The 13789-nt window shown below is 46.2% G+C and overlaps 1 protein-coding gene and 1 long non-coding RNA gene across 7 annotated transcripts in view; one reads left to right on the top strand and one right to left on the bottom strand.

The window, feature by feature from the left end:
* Positions 1 to 12418, bottom strand: part of FGF1 (fibroblast growth factor 1) — a 53682-nt gene extending 41264 nt beyond the window's left edge. For 3 of the 6 annotated variants that reach the window (XM_019478414.2, XM_019478417.2, XM_019478419.2), the window contains exons 1-2: positions 12200 to 12417; positions 8953 to 9258 (exon numbers count right to left, since the gene is read on the bottom strand). The gene's annotated coding sequence lies outside the window, so the exon portion shown is untranslated. Of the gene's footprint in view, positions 1 to 8952; positions 9259 to 12199 lie in introns of all 6 variants that reach the window. The other 3 variants (XM_019478424.2, XM_019478418.2, XM_019478423.2) reach the window with 3 other exon arrangements.
* Positions 1 to 13789, top strand: part of LOC109280905 (uncharacterized) — a 193315-nt gene that overhangs the window by 157980 nt on the left and 21546 nt on the right. The gene's annotated exons all lie outside the window — the stretch shown is intronic.

The raw sequence follows: 13789 nt of genomic DNA, 5'->3' as shown, positions 1-13789 counted from the left end.
GAAACTGACTTCAAGATTTATAACCTACCCTGCAATAAGGCACTGGGGATGTGTACAGCGTATTATAATACACAGTGGCCCCAGAATCATCCCTCTCTACAACAGCTTGCAAGGTCTGCAAAATTGGCCTAATGTGTCTGTTCTCTAGAAAATATTCTCATTTAGGGGTGGGCTGACGTGAGTGTTTTTGTGGCAAAAGTCCAGAGAGCACAGCAGCTGCGCTGAGGTCAAACTTGCAGCCAGCAAGTACTTTTGCCATTAGCCTTGCAACCTAACTGGATAGTGGCAGACTTCTCTGGGCTACACACAATCGGCTAGTCAAAATCTCTCATCTCATTCTGTTCTGAAGATGGATATGTGGCATGGAGATCCCAGAGATGGTTTTAGCCTGGGCACATGCGACTCGTGCCTCCTGAAGCTGGGAGGCATGGCGACTGCCCACAGGCGGTGATGCAGGCAGCGATGCAGGCATTGGTGGCGAGGCTGGGCCGAGCGGGGACCGACTGTCCACAGGCAGCCACGGTGGTGTTGGGGGGGGGGTGTTCCCCTGCGGCCGGACACTGAGCCTGGAAATGCCAGTGGTACTTCTCCCGGGGGGGGGGGGGCACCAGCGCTCTGCCTGCTCCCGCTGCCCGTTGCCTAAGCCAAGAGCACTCACTCTCAGGGGGGGCACCAGTGCTCTCAGGGGGTGCACGTGCACCCTCTACGCGTCGCCTATGAGCCTGGTAACCAATATTCATCCTCTGGGAAAAGAAAAAACCTTTGGTTCATGCCAACTAAATATGTTTTTGCATATGTAACAAACTCTCCTGGCTTTCAAAATTCAAGCAAGCTCACACCTAGTCAAGGTTACTGTATGACTTGCACTGCATTAAGAAGACTTAATTATCATGTAAGTGTACTACTTTGGACTCTGACAGCTCTGAGTCTCTCTGGGTGCATCTACACATGAAATTAGCACAACTGAATAAACTCCAGTGCAGTTTGTGCCGGAGTTTATTGCTCCTGAGTGAAGCGCTTACACATGCACCAGGGACTGCCTCACATTGAGCCGAGGTGCTACAGCCCCAGCTGGCTAGGGACCCTGGGGGTTAGCCTGGCAGCTGGCAGCTGTTCTGCCCTAGCTCAACATGCTATGGAGGGGATGGCTGGGGCACAAGGTAGGGCTAGGTGACAGGCAGCCCCTACACTTGAGCACCCTTGTGCCCCAACCAGCCCCAGTCACCACTTATATGTGTGCTGTGGTGCACTAAATAACTCCATTGTAGCATAGTATTTGTGTCTGGGAGTACTATCCTATGGCGGAGTTAATTAATTTACTCCGGCCTAATATTGCCACATGTAAACAGTGACACTTTACTGTGGAGCTAATTAGTCAACTGCGGTAAAGCACACATGTAGATGCCCCTCTTTGACTTTCAAACATAGGTTGGTGCACATATACTGACATTCAGCCAGTCTTTGGCTTACATCTGGTGGGTCCACACTGTCAAAGCTCTGATCCAGGTCTGAACTTGAACAAATAATCATGTACTCAAGGGGCTGGCTTTAATATAGGAACTTTGGTTTAATTCTCAGTTCTGCCAGACTTCTGTTCCATTTAAACTCTATGTGATAGCTCCTCTTTTGTGAAAGGTGCATCCAGCTTCTTCCTTTCTCCCTCTTGTCTATTTTGATTGTATATTCTTTGTGGCCAGGATTGTCTTTTACTATGTGCCCGCATAGTGCCTATCAAATGCAGTCCCAGTTGTGCTTGGCACTTCAAGGTGATATTGTAATACAAGTAAGAAATAACTTGGGAGTGTTTTTGGTTTACATCCATCTCTAGACCCCACCTTTCTCCATCCTTCCTCACTACCCCTTTGATTTCTAGTCCCCACCTTACAAAAAGATACAAGTTTTTTTATATTAGCTCCTGTAATTCCTTCTGCTGTGGAATTCTGTAGTGAGTGATGACTCAAAGATGACTATAATGTAACCATCAAAACCACTGGTATCCCTGAAATGCAGCCATTGCTGGGGTGGAATGATACAGCTGTTGAAACAGCATATAGCTGTTGAGAAGACTAAATGAAGGCTGTGCTAGCCAGCTGGATCTGCACAAGTTGGAGTATAATTATCCATATTTGGACTTTAACCAAGATACAGCTTCAGCTAACACCCCTCACTTTTATGAAAAGTGCTCTGGGATCTTTAATGACTATCCATGGTCAGGACCTCAAGGTTATGTCTCATAAGCATTGCTGTGAGGTTGCTGTGAGGCTATTGTATGTAATATGAAGGCTGGCCTACAACTCTTTCCAACACCCACACTCATGATGGATAACATGCATATACTGTGAACGGAGTTGGAAGAAAACAACTCTCTTGTGATAGTTTCGTTTCCTGCTCAGTAGAAATAATACTGCAGTATCAGTTTCTGTAATATGCATGAGTTCCCATCATTTTGTCCACATAAGTGACTTCCTCCCCTTGATTCATGCATGCTTCATAAAGTAACCATATTGAAATTCAGGGACAGTGCTGCAACTGGATCCCCTGCTGTGTGGAGCTCTTTCGTGGGGTTGAGAGCTAAGCTGCTTCTCATGGGTAGACACCGAGGCTTTCACCTCCCAGCACCAGAGTTCACAGTTCTGTGTTTCTTCTGCAACAGCTGATGTCATAGCTGACACCTAAACCTGAGTGGGAAGCTGGACGAGGTGTTAGTGACCTCAGCTGCTGTTATATAGCAAAACATGACCCTCTGAACTCGAGGCTTGGCAGGCCTGGTGTGCATGGGAGGATCTCAGCAGTTCTGCTTTAAAGGGACTGTATCTGAGTCACAGCTGACCACGTCTATTCTGTTAATCAAAAGGAAACGTAATTCCCTTTGCCTTTAAAGAGATACCTACACTTCACCTTTGGATGTGGAGGTTTTTAAAATGTTGCAAAAGATTCCCCTTCCACTCCTGTCCAGTCCAGTTGGATCAAAAACATGTTTGTTTAGGAGGCCTGTCACTCAGGGACACTGGGGTAATGTGACTTCTCACAAGGCCCCACGTTCTGCACTCAGGAGGGGTGATTTATTTTAGCCCAGAAAGGACTCCTAACATGATTTAACAGTCTGCCAATTTGTAACCAAAGCCAGTCTTATAAGAGGAGTATGCAGAGCACTGGAAATAAAGCATCATGGTGGCTTCTCCTCGTGTCTTTCCAGTATTGCACGGGATGTGATACATGTGGCCAAGATGTTGGTGCAGAGTGAAACTTGTCCCGGTGAAACTTGTCACATCTATAGCCCTACAAGAAAGCAACTGGCACAAAATTTCACTGACTCCTTTCTCCAGCAAAGTTATCCAGCCTAACCTGTGCGTGGATCTAAACCAGGGAGCTGCATAGCTCAAATCTAGCATGGGCTAGATAAGGGACTAAAATGTATGTCCAAATCATCCAAATGCCTGGAGGGTCAGATCCATAAAGTGGTAAGTTGATGAAGCTCTAATTAGCAGCTGAGTGGAGAATGTCAGTGCAAGTAGAACGGGCAGGAACTCCAACACTTCCAGTTGCACTGGAAATGCCAGCAAAGGAGCACTCTCTTGGCCTTTCTGTTCCAGACCTGTACAATACCCACTGCTGCAGAAGCACTAAGCACGTGAAAAATAACTTTAAATAAATGCTACTAAAACTATTTCAACCCTCCAAAAATCTTCAATTTGAAGATTTTGTGAAGGTTCCCAGTTGATTCACATAAAGTATGAATATTATTAAGCAGCTAAAATCCTGTCCTCAGTTAAACGCTTTGTAACTGGCATCCTGCAATACAAGCAGCCCAAACAAGCAGTAGTGTTCTGCTGCACATAGGACTTCACAAGTTTGGTCAAATTCAGGCACATACGTGCTTGCAGATAAAAACTGACTTAGAAGTAGCATTAAGAAGTCATATAGCACCCACAAATGAATAATGGCTACGCTTTCAGCACTCCTACCAGCCTGGCTACAGACATCACGGGATAGGATGGTTACAGCTTGGATTACTATATGAGTTAAAACTAACAGTGTCTTGGAAAGATGGAAGTGTGAGCAATTCATTTGCACCAGATTCCATATGGTTGCAAATGGCATGAACTGAAACCAGTCCATCAGACAGACAGCCCTGATCCCCAGCCAAGAGAGGAATTAGACTGGACTTGTGTCAATCTACAGCTGACAATTATTACTACTTATTGCTTCCTAACTGAAGTTATAACTTGGAGCTTAATCTAGACAGTAAACTCTTCTGCTCAGGAAAAAGTCTATAGAACAGCAAATTTTAACATTTTAGGGTACGTACAGAAGTGCTCTGTGTACATTTTACAGTGCTATAATTTAGAGCACTTTTTATGGCACTATAAAGTTACAGCACTCTTAAACATGACAGAAGTGCAGTGTTTGAGCCTCCCTATACTTTCCAAGCTAGGAGGCAGAGGGTGCTTTGCAGCCTCCTGAGGCTGCAGGAGACCACAGACAGCAGCAGATAGGTGGAGAAGGTGGAGCTGGACACAGAGCTGGGGCACAGAGAGGGAAAGGGGGGTCAGTAGTGGGGAAGAGGTGCCATTCCAGCCCTGGATCCCCCAGGCAGTGCCCAGGTGCCGGACGCTGTGCAAGGCTCGCAGCCATGGCTGCTCTGGGGCTCCGTGGTCTGTGGGGGTTTGATGAATTTTCCTCCCACATACTTGCCGAGCCCCCACACTTCTCTGACTCATCCAGGACTGCAGAGACCCTTCCCAACTGTGCCATACCAAGAGGGAGCAGGTCCCCAGCCATGCAGGATGGCATGGAGCCAGTGCCAATGCTCCCCTCCAATCTGGGCTACACAGAGCTGAACCAACCTCTTTTCCCCCAGTGCTGCCCAGCCCAGAGCCTGCCCTGACTGCAAGCCCTGCCGGTCACCTACGTGGCTTCTGGGGTGACAGAGCTCCACAGGGCCTGGGGGGCCCCAGCACAGAGCCAGCCCCTCTGGCTGCAGAGTGAGCCAGGCTTCTGGGAGCTGGGATACAACTTTCCCCTTGCCCCCAATCCTGTCTGGCCCAATTGCTGCCATCTGAGTCAGCTGGCAGGAGCAGGGTGGGTTGTTGGCTTTTGCAGGCTTGGCTAGCGCTCCAGGTAGCTATGGTGGTGACAGGGAGCACTAACCAAGCTTGCAAAGCCCATGGGATACTGGTGGAATTGCCAGAAATTTGACTGTCACATAGAAGTTATTTAAAATGCTGTAGGTTGCTAAGGTGCTGTAAAACAGTGCTTCAGATTTAATACCTCACATGTAACAAGGGTTAATTTAAAGTGCTGTACCCATTTTTAAAGTGCTGTAAAGTCATAGCAATAAAGCACTTTAAATGGCAAAAAAGCAACTTCTCAGTTGTAGCTCCTGTTGCATCACTGATAAACAGCAAGCAAGTTTGGAGCAAGGGGGCATCAGCCAGGCAAACTTGACTCTCTGATTTCAGCACAAAGCTGGATGCTGTGCTTTGTTTGAGAGAACAGCACAGCCTGTGCATGCATTACTACACTACAACAGAAATTATACCCCAGGGCATTTGGCACCAAACTCAAGCAAACAAAGTGGAGGCAGCCTGATTCTGAATACCAGAGGCTCCGATTAAATGCACACTGCTTCACACAGACAAGTAGTATTAGTGATGGTTGACCTAACCCTCGCTCAAATTGCATTCAAAGGCAAATTCTGTTTATCCCTTCCCTTTCTTCGCAGTGGTCCCTTCACTCTTGTTTCAGTGTGGACCAATTTGCTCCCTCCCTTTTCTGAGGGAACTCATATGCTTAATGAAATCATAAATATCTCAGAGGGGAGCATGGTTTCTAGTCTCTGCAGTGAGAATATAGAACAAGTTATAATTTTGAAGGCTTTGAATCCCAGCAATGGGTACTGGCTAGCAACCTAGGTGGTAAAATTACAGTTACAGTAATGTGAATAAAAGAATAGAGTTGGAAGCATAATGAGGACACCGGAAAGTGGGTGAGAGACCTAGGAGGACTTGTTCCACCATCTCTCTTGCACTTCACAAGAACTTTGCAAGCCTCCCTGTCTGTATTATTCAGTCAGTTAAAAGCCCAATTCAAGAAACCGAGGAAGGGCAGGCTCAGCTCTCAGTGCCTCAGCTTCCTTCATCAGAGGACCCAGAAGCAGGAAGAGAGTACACAGCTGATAGGGAATGAAATGGAAGGAGCTGAAGCCAGCTGCATAACAAACTGCTTCGTTCGGGAGGAAGATCAAGGGCTCAGGAGTGGGAGGAAGGCCAGAGTCCATTTGGGGAGGCTGGGAAGGAGAGTCTGTCCCATGGGCTGGGGTGGGGCTGTGAAAGAAGGTCTGTCCAGCAGGCTGCCTTAGTTCTGTGTTGGCTGGAGGTTTTGGTGGATCAAAATTTCATTTAGATTTAATCTGCCCCACAAACGCAGTGTGCATCCTGAATGGCTGGATCAGTTACTTGTGCGCCTGGAGGAAATGGAACTAGCCCAAATATTACAGGGAAAACAATTAAACATTGTGCTGCCTTATCATCACCAAGTGGAGTCTTGCCCTTTGAAACCAATTAAACTTTAGACCTCTGTTTGCGCAAATCTTTCCATAAAACCTATGTACTCTCATGTTATGAGGCTTCCACCCACACTTGCCAAGACGTTCTGATGGAGCCTAGTCATCATTATAAGGTCTTTCATTGGCCTTAGGATACTAGGGATGGCCGATGAGATGGTTGGGTAGGGGACTTCACATTCCAAATTTTACTAAATTTTGCAACTAAACAGACGTGCACAGGGAAATCTTTGTACCTCCCTGCTGAAGGAAGAGGAGGTCCCAGAGCTTGAGCTGGAGGGCTGTGTGAAATTGCTATCAGAGGAAATAAGTGTTTCAAGGGACAGGTGTCAAGATAAGCCTGGGGCCTTTTAGCAAATGGTGTGGCCTTCTGGTGGTGTGTGCTTACATAGGGTGGTCTGTGTCGCTAACTTTAAAGTATTGCTTGGGTGTTGATAGCACTGTAGTCAAGGCAGCCCAGAACACACTGTGAGGCTGCAAAACTCTCTCAAGAAGCTAGATGAATACTTGAGTAGTCAGTGCTGAGCTCTGTACTACTAAGGATACATTTCTGCTGTTGCTGCAGTGACTTGTGGCCTGGGCTGGTGAAATGCAGAAGTAAATCTAGTTTTTCTCCCTTCTCCAGGTTTCCATCTTTCCATCTTGTCCCATTCTACCCAGTCTCATTGCTATTCTGGTCTTCCCATTCCTGCCTTACCTATTCTCTCTGTTCCTCATGACCCTTTCATAGCTGCCCTTTTCTCTTCTGTCCACCCATGTCATGTCCTTTCTCTGTTTTCTGCTGCGATGTCTCCACCTGTGGCCTTCAGCAACTATTCCATGTTGTCTATGCCCACCCCAGACTTGCTTCCTTCCACCTTCATTCTAGAACGCAGGGCAGTACAGTAGAAAATCCACCTGTGCTATTCATTTCCTTGGGCCTTAGTTGTGGCTTACTATGGCCCTACTGCACAGGTGAGCCTCTATAGCTCTGTCCCCACAATACACCTGCTGGCTATAAATGTAACCCCTGCACTCTCTGGAGTGTAGTGACTGCTGCGTGGCAGCCTGCTCTGCAGCACAAGCTACTCTGAAGCAGGCAGAAAGAAGCAGCCAGCACAGTCTGCGCATGTCTAAAGGGACAGCCTTTTGCTTAAGGTTAGTGGCTGAAGCATCAGGGCCAAAAGGGAATATAGCTGCACAGCATCTCTGCTCAGGTGTGAATTGCAGAAGTGCTTACGTGATTTAGAAGTCCAAATATCAGTGGTTTTCAGTCAGACAAAGTAATTTGGGTAAATGTGATATCTTTTATTAGACCAATTGAATAGTTGGAAAAAAGTTCTTTGCAAGCTTTTGGGCAGAGGCTGAAAACTGAGGTTTTCAGTAGAACTTGGCCTTCTAAATAGAGCTGGGTAGGAATTTTCCAATGAAGCATTTTTTTTTTCAAAACTAAGATGTATTGCAGAGACACTCAATTTAAACACTTCTCTTGCTTTGCAGCTGGAAGACATGTCTCCTTTTGATTTTTTTGTTTAAGTAGAGGTTTAGGGTTTTTTATTAAAAACGTAAGTTGATTTGCAGTAAAAACACTGTAATTAAAGAACCTAAAAATATGACTGAAATATTTTCATTTTAACTGTATTTTTCAGATCTTCAATTACAAAAATGTTCCAGATTTTGCTTTCTTATCCCAAATACAATGGGAACATTTCTCCAAACCTCAAAAATGTTCTTGTGTTGGGAAAACCATTTCCTTCCCATTTCCATTTCTAGCTGGCTTAAATGCTTTCAAAAATCCCACTATGAAGCTTCAATCTGGTCCTTATTATTGAACCAGGGTGGTGGGGAGTGACTTACTGGTATAAGCATCATATATGAAATACAGTGAGTCACAGGAGCCACTTGTAGACATCCTGACAAGATCAGCTTTCCTCCTCCTGGGCTACATAAACTCCCTTCCCTACAGCCTACTGTGCATGTGGCTTGCAGATGAGACCTAAGAAGCCAAGGACCTGCTAGCTCTATGTGGATTTTAAAAGTCCCCAGGGACTTTCTGAAAGGCTGCCGCAGCATTTTGGGCCAAAATTCCCCTCCCGCTCTGTAAAGCAGAGTACTGCCTGCGCCGTGCATGCCAGATGGCTACGTCTGTCTCTTCTGCGCAGGCTTTGGGAAGAAACGTACTGCAGAATGTAGAACGAGGAAGAGGATGCTGTGGGCCTCAGTCCCTGCCACTCCTCACGCCCAGCTGGAAAAGGTGGCTCTGGGCGGTTTCAAATTGCATTATGTCTGAGATCCCGCATCACAGCATCTCCTGCTGTTACGTCCCTCCCCGTCCACCTCCTCCCCATTCCCCCTTTCACACCCCTAGCCTCTGGCCTTGCTTCTCATGTCGGAGGACAAGCGCTTACCTACAGATCGGGGCTGCAGAAGAGGTGCGGCCGGCAGTGCAGGGGATCAGGCAGGAAAATCCGCTGCAGTGGGAGCAGTGAAAGGGTGTTGTGTGGTTTCAGCCGCGGCTGCCGCTCTCCCTCTGGGCTCTCCTACTCCCTCTCTGTTGCTGCAGGTCTGTCTGAGGGGAGGTGACGAGCTGTGACATGCACCTCGGGTTGCTGAAATCATTCCAGACAAGTGCTAGCTGGGAAGCCACAACGCTCTGTACGAGTTGGAGGCAGGTTGGGTTGTAGCAGAGCCCCAGCTCCTCTCAGCCTCAGGGCCTGGTTTTATTAATAGAAAGTGGTAACCGTTCTCTGCCCCCTAATGCCACAAGCCGACACAGAGCTTAAAAATAAACACAAGATGATCACTTGCCAGACAGCAGGGACCACGAAACGGGAGCGGGCGGCTAGTTTGATCTTCAGGCAAAGCCACCAGCAGTCAATCAGTGCTGCAGCAGGATGTGAGCAAATCATATTCAAATGGTTTTGTTTTGGGCAGAAGGTGAAAATGGATGGACCACTGGACCGAGCCTAGCAGGCTGGGGTTTATTTTGAGACTGCCATTGCCAAGGAAACGGTGGATTGTGGTGAGATGGGATCAGAGAAGCTGCTGGAGGAATAGGAGTGTTTCTTTTATTTTCCCTCCCCCACTCATGGCTCTAGGACATTTTTTTAATGTCTGTGTAACAGGGTGACGTTTCTAACCGGGGTCAAATTCCAGATTCATTTATCTATGTGCCTGCATCCGGACAGCCCCTTTGGGGTAGAATAAGCCTGGATAACCAGTCCCTTACACTGAGGCTGAATGAGAAGCTAGACTGCAAAGGTATGCATTTACCAAGTGTGTTTGCCTGAGGTGGGGTTGTATTCCCTGCTTCAAGTAGCTAAAGTGTCAGAAAATGAGAGGGGATTCTAGCCAAGAAAATAAGGAGGTGATGGAGACTGGTCACTCCAAAGTTAATAATCCTACCTATGAATTAGGGACAGGTCAAGAGAGTTGGAACTTGGAGAAGTATCCAGGAATTCAGATGCTTCCCTGCATTTTGCTGCCCAACAAATTTAGTTGGAAATCCCAAAGGGCAGGCTTCCTCTTCAGAGCTGCAGTATGTCAGGCCCCAGCAGAAGTTGGGAATAAGCTGTCTTCGCTAAGGCCAAAAAGATGTGCTAACACGCATAACGCACTCTAGTATAGACATGGCAAGCTGTAGTTTTAACAGGTTTTGGCTGACATAGGTGTTTCAGCTAGCTAACAAATGATGGATTTATAGTTTTGTCTCATTTATGCCAGGATTTTAACGTGTTGGTTAAAAAGTGTTAGGACATTTTAAACAAGTATTAACTTTTATTCCTAGTATAAATATGGCCTGTGTATTTGGAAAGCCAATCCTAGGTGGAAATAAATTGAGGCTTTGTTTCTAGGCGGTTTTAGTTAAACAGCAGCTAATTCAAAATGTTAAAAATTACGTTAGTGCCCAGTGTAAACAGTGCTTAGCGCACAGAAAACTGGATTGCTCAAACCCTAGGCCTCGCTAGCAAATGGAAATTCACATTTTTCTTACTCTAGGCAGGGCTTCACAGGGCTTCGTTGCTTCTCATTTCAACCAAAAATTGGAAACGAAAAAAAAAAAAGGCTAGCGAAAACTTTCAAACCTCCAGCAAAAAATTGGAGTTGATTTTGGTTTTCAAACTGGCTCCAGGATTGGAAAGTCCCTCCATTTAATTATCTGAAGGAGTGTTAATCTCTCCCTTAACTTCCAGGGCCTGGTTCATGATTTCTCAGGATTTAAAAGCTGCTTTCCCTGCCCTGGCACCTGTTCATCTGTCCAGCTAGCCCTTAACTTCATCTTACATGGGTTATAAGTGGCCAGCACAGGAATTTACTCAGTTTATGCAAAGGATGCAGAGTCCTTCACTTTGAACTAGAGACAAATACTGGAATCTTCTTAATTTGTATTCAGTTCTTATTATACCTCTGGGCTCTACTGGGAGTTTTAGCAGACAGTTTTGTCTTTGGGATTTTGGTAGGTTAACATTTGTTTTGTCGCAAAGCATTCTGCATATATTAGGAATTCTGTACATGGTAGTCAAGTATTGTTTTCCTGGTCCCTGAAATCCTATTGCCTCTGGGAAGGAGCACAAAAACGAATTTACCATCATGGGACAGTAGAGGAGAGAAAGATATTCACCAGCATGATGCCCTGAGCAGCCTGTGTACAGTCCACTGGGGCACAAAGTAAGTTCAGAAATAACTTCTCCAAAGCTTGGGATAATCATTTCACAAGAAATGATTCCCTCCCTTTCACTATTGCCTTCCTGCTATCTATCTGGACACATTATAAGGTGCATGTGTGTGTGCCTAAGAATTTGACATTTCACATTGTTCCCTTTAGCCTTCCCCATTCAGGCTTTGCCCTGGGCCCGGTGGATGAGTGCTTTGTCCCTCCTTGGTGCTTCTTTCTGCTGTCAGCTTTAGTAATAAACTTTTCCTTCCTGGCTGCTTCATGTATCATACTGACACGCTCATACACAAATACTTCTCAGCGCTCCAGAAATACTTAATGCCCATGGTTTTTTTATTGGGCTTTTTGGAAATGCTGTAAATACTTAACTACAGAATCACTTTCTCTCCCTGAAGGAAGTAGTTAATAGGACTGCTTTCTCCCTTACTCGCTCACACACACACAACATAATCCTCTCCCCCAGCTTTCCTGTTTCCTACAAATAGATCAAGAAGCAACAAGCAATGGCAGAGACTATTTAGTCTAAAGTACATTTTCTGTAGGGCTCTTTACAATAAGACATATGGGGTCCCCCACCTAATGGGATTTGGTTCCATATACTCCTTGGAGCTATAATGTTCACATGGCTCAGCAAGTGTAATTCAGTCAGATACAACCTGGAAACAGAGCTGAAAGGGAGAAATCCCTCTTCTTCTCTGTCTTAAAATCCCATCCTCTTACTGCAGTGGAGTAAGCCTGTCTCAGAACTTGAAGCAAAAGGATTGAAGAAGCCCTAATTGTTCCCACTGCAATACACACCCAAGCGAGCCTGCAAGCTCTGCTGAGCGGTTATTAGCCACAAACACACATTGCAGCTCATTTGGGAGGTGGAGAAGCAAATGTAAAAGCCACCATGAACCTTCCCTGCTGTGCCAAGGCACAACATCTCATAGCAAACTCCAGTAGAGAATCCCTCCCAGCAAGCGCGTTGTAGCACTCACCTTGCTGGCTCTGAGCTTATTTCAGGCTGGCTTCTCCTCGGATCTGTGCACGCTGCCGAAAAGTCAGTAGGAACAGCAGTGCTGGAGCGGCAGGAGGAAGGGAGTTTCTTCAGACCAAGGGAGTTTGCCTAAAGCAGGCCAAGCTGGTGACCTGCCGATGGGGAGGTCAGGCGTGTTGGAATTGTGCTCTTTGTCCTTTGCTGAAGACCAGGAGGTTCCTAAAAGGGAAAACACATAGATTAGCTCTCAGATTAGCTCCATAGAAAAAGAGTATCACCTAGACCACTGTTACATTTGGATCTCTGGTGGGTCCCATTCAGAACTGTAATCCATTACCAAGGCTTTGCAGGATGAGATGGGAACCTGAGGCAGAGAGGCCCCGGAAAGCTCAGGTCATCGTACTGGCACTTAGATAGGACACACTAAGGAAATAAGGACAATCATTTGCTTTACTGTTTTTTTCCTCTCACATGACTTCCATTTGGACTTGGCACAAAAGCTATTTTGGGGCTAGACTCAGACCCAGGTAAAAGGACAGGGATCTCATCCAGTCTGCCTCCCCCATGTGTTTGGAAGGCTGTAGGGAGCTCTGAAGGTCTACCTTCCTAATAGGATTAAAAGGCTTTCTTAGGTGTGGTGTTCTTGCTGATTCCTCCCCATTGTCTGCTATAACTCTGTTGCAGCAAATGCATTTCTCTTACCAAACAGCTTCACTGTGATCAGGGAGTGCTTGCAAGGAACACAACTGCAAATTCTCAAGTTGCTCTGAACTCGTGGGTCTAATGGTCACTGCATACCTGTCTGCTACCAATCTAGTTCCCTGTGCATTCTCTTTCTACAGCCTCTAGTGCGGGGATATCAGGTTCAGGTAAAGTTACAAGACTGACTGAGTTCTCATCAACATTATTAGACTGTTTTTGAAACTAGTTTCACCCAAAGAAATACAGTCTGGAAGAATGGATAGGCTGAGGGAGGGTACAATCGTGCTAGCTCATTGCAGCAGCCTTAAGAATGAATGTCAGAGGCTTGATCCTGCAAAGTGCTCATCATCAACAATTTCTGCTGACCTGAGTAGAGGATACAGAGAGCATGGGCTGAATTTTCTGTGGAGCCCTGTGCAGCAGCCAAGGGCAAGTATCTCACAGGTAGGCCCTGGGGAGGCTGAGAGACAGGACTAATGACCATCAACTTGTCAAACACTGGCACCTGCAGTCTAACAGGCAGTATTGCTGCTCTCCATAATCATACCTGGTTGCTGCCTAACTTGCCTGGGCTGGGAGCCAAAGCTAGGCAGGCACCAGGGTACACAGAGGTGAGAGAAAGCTGATAGATAAAGATGTTTTTTGCAACAATCTACGTGGTCTAATAAAAGCTATCACCTCTACCATGAGTTCTGATTCCTGATAGGCATCAGGAGCTTTTAAAGACAGGGAGACCTTTAAAAGTGGTGCTGGTGAAATTTTCTCTTGTGCAAACCCAAAGTCAGCGGTTCCCAACCTTTTTTATCCTGTGGACTGGCAAGCTCACTCAAAGAATTTTGGTCAACCAGGTATTGAAACCATCCAATTTACATATTTAAATGTGTAAATA

Source organism: Alligator mississippiensis, chromosome 9, assembly GCF_030867095.1.
Source record: "Alligator mississippiensis isolate rAllMis1 chromosome 9, rAllMis1, whole genome shotgun sequence".
Taxonomy (NCBI): domain Eukaryota; kingdom Metazoa; phylum Chordata; order Crocodylia; family Alligatoridae; genus Alligator; species Alligator mississippiensis.
This window is presented reverse-complemented; position numbering and strand designations above follow the sequence as displayed.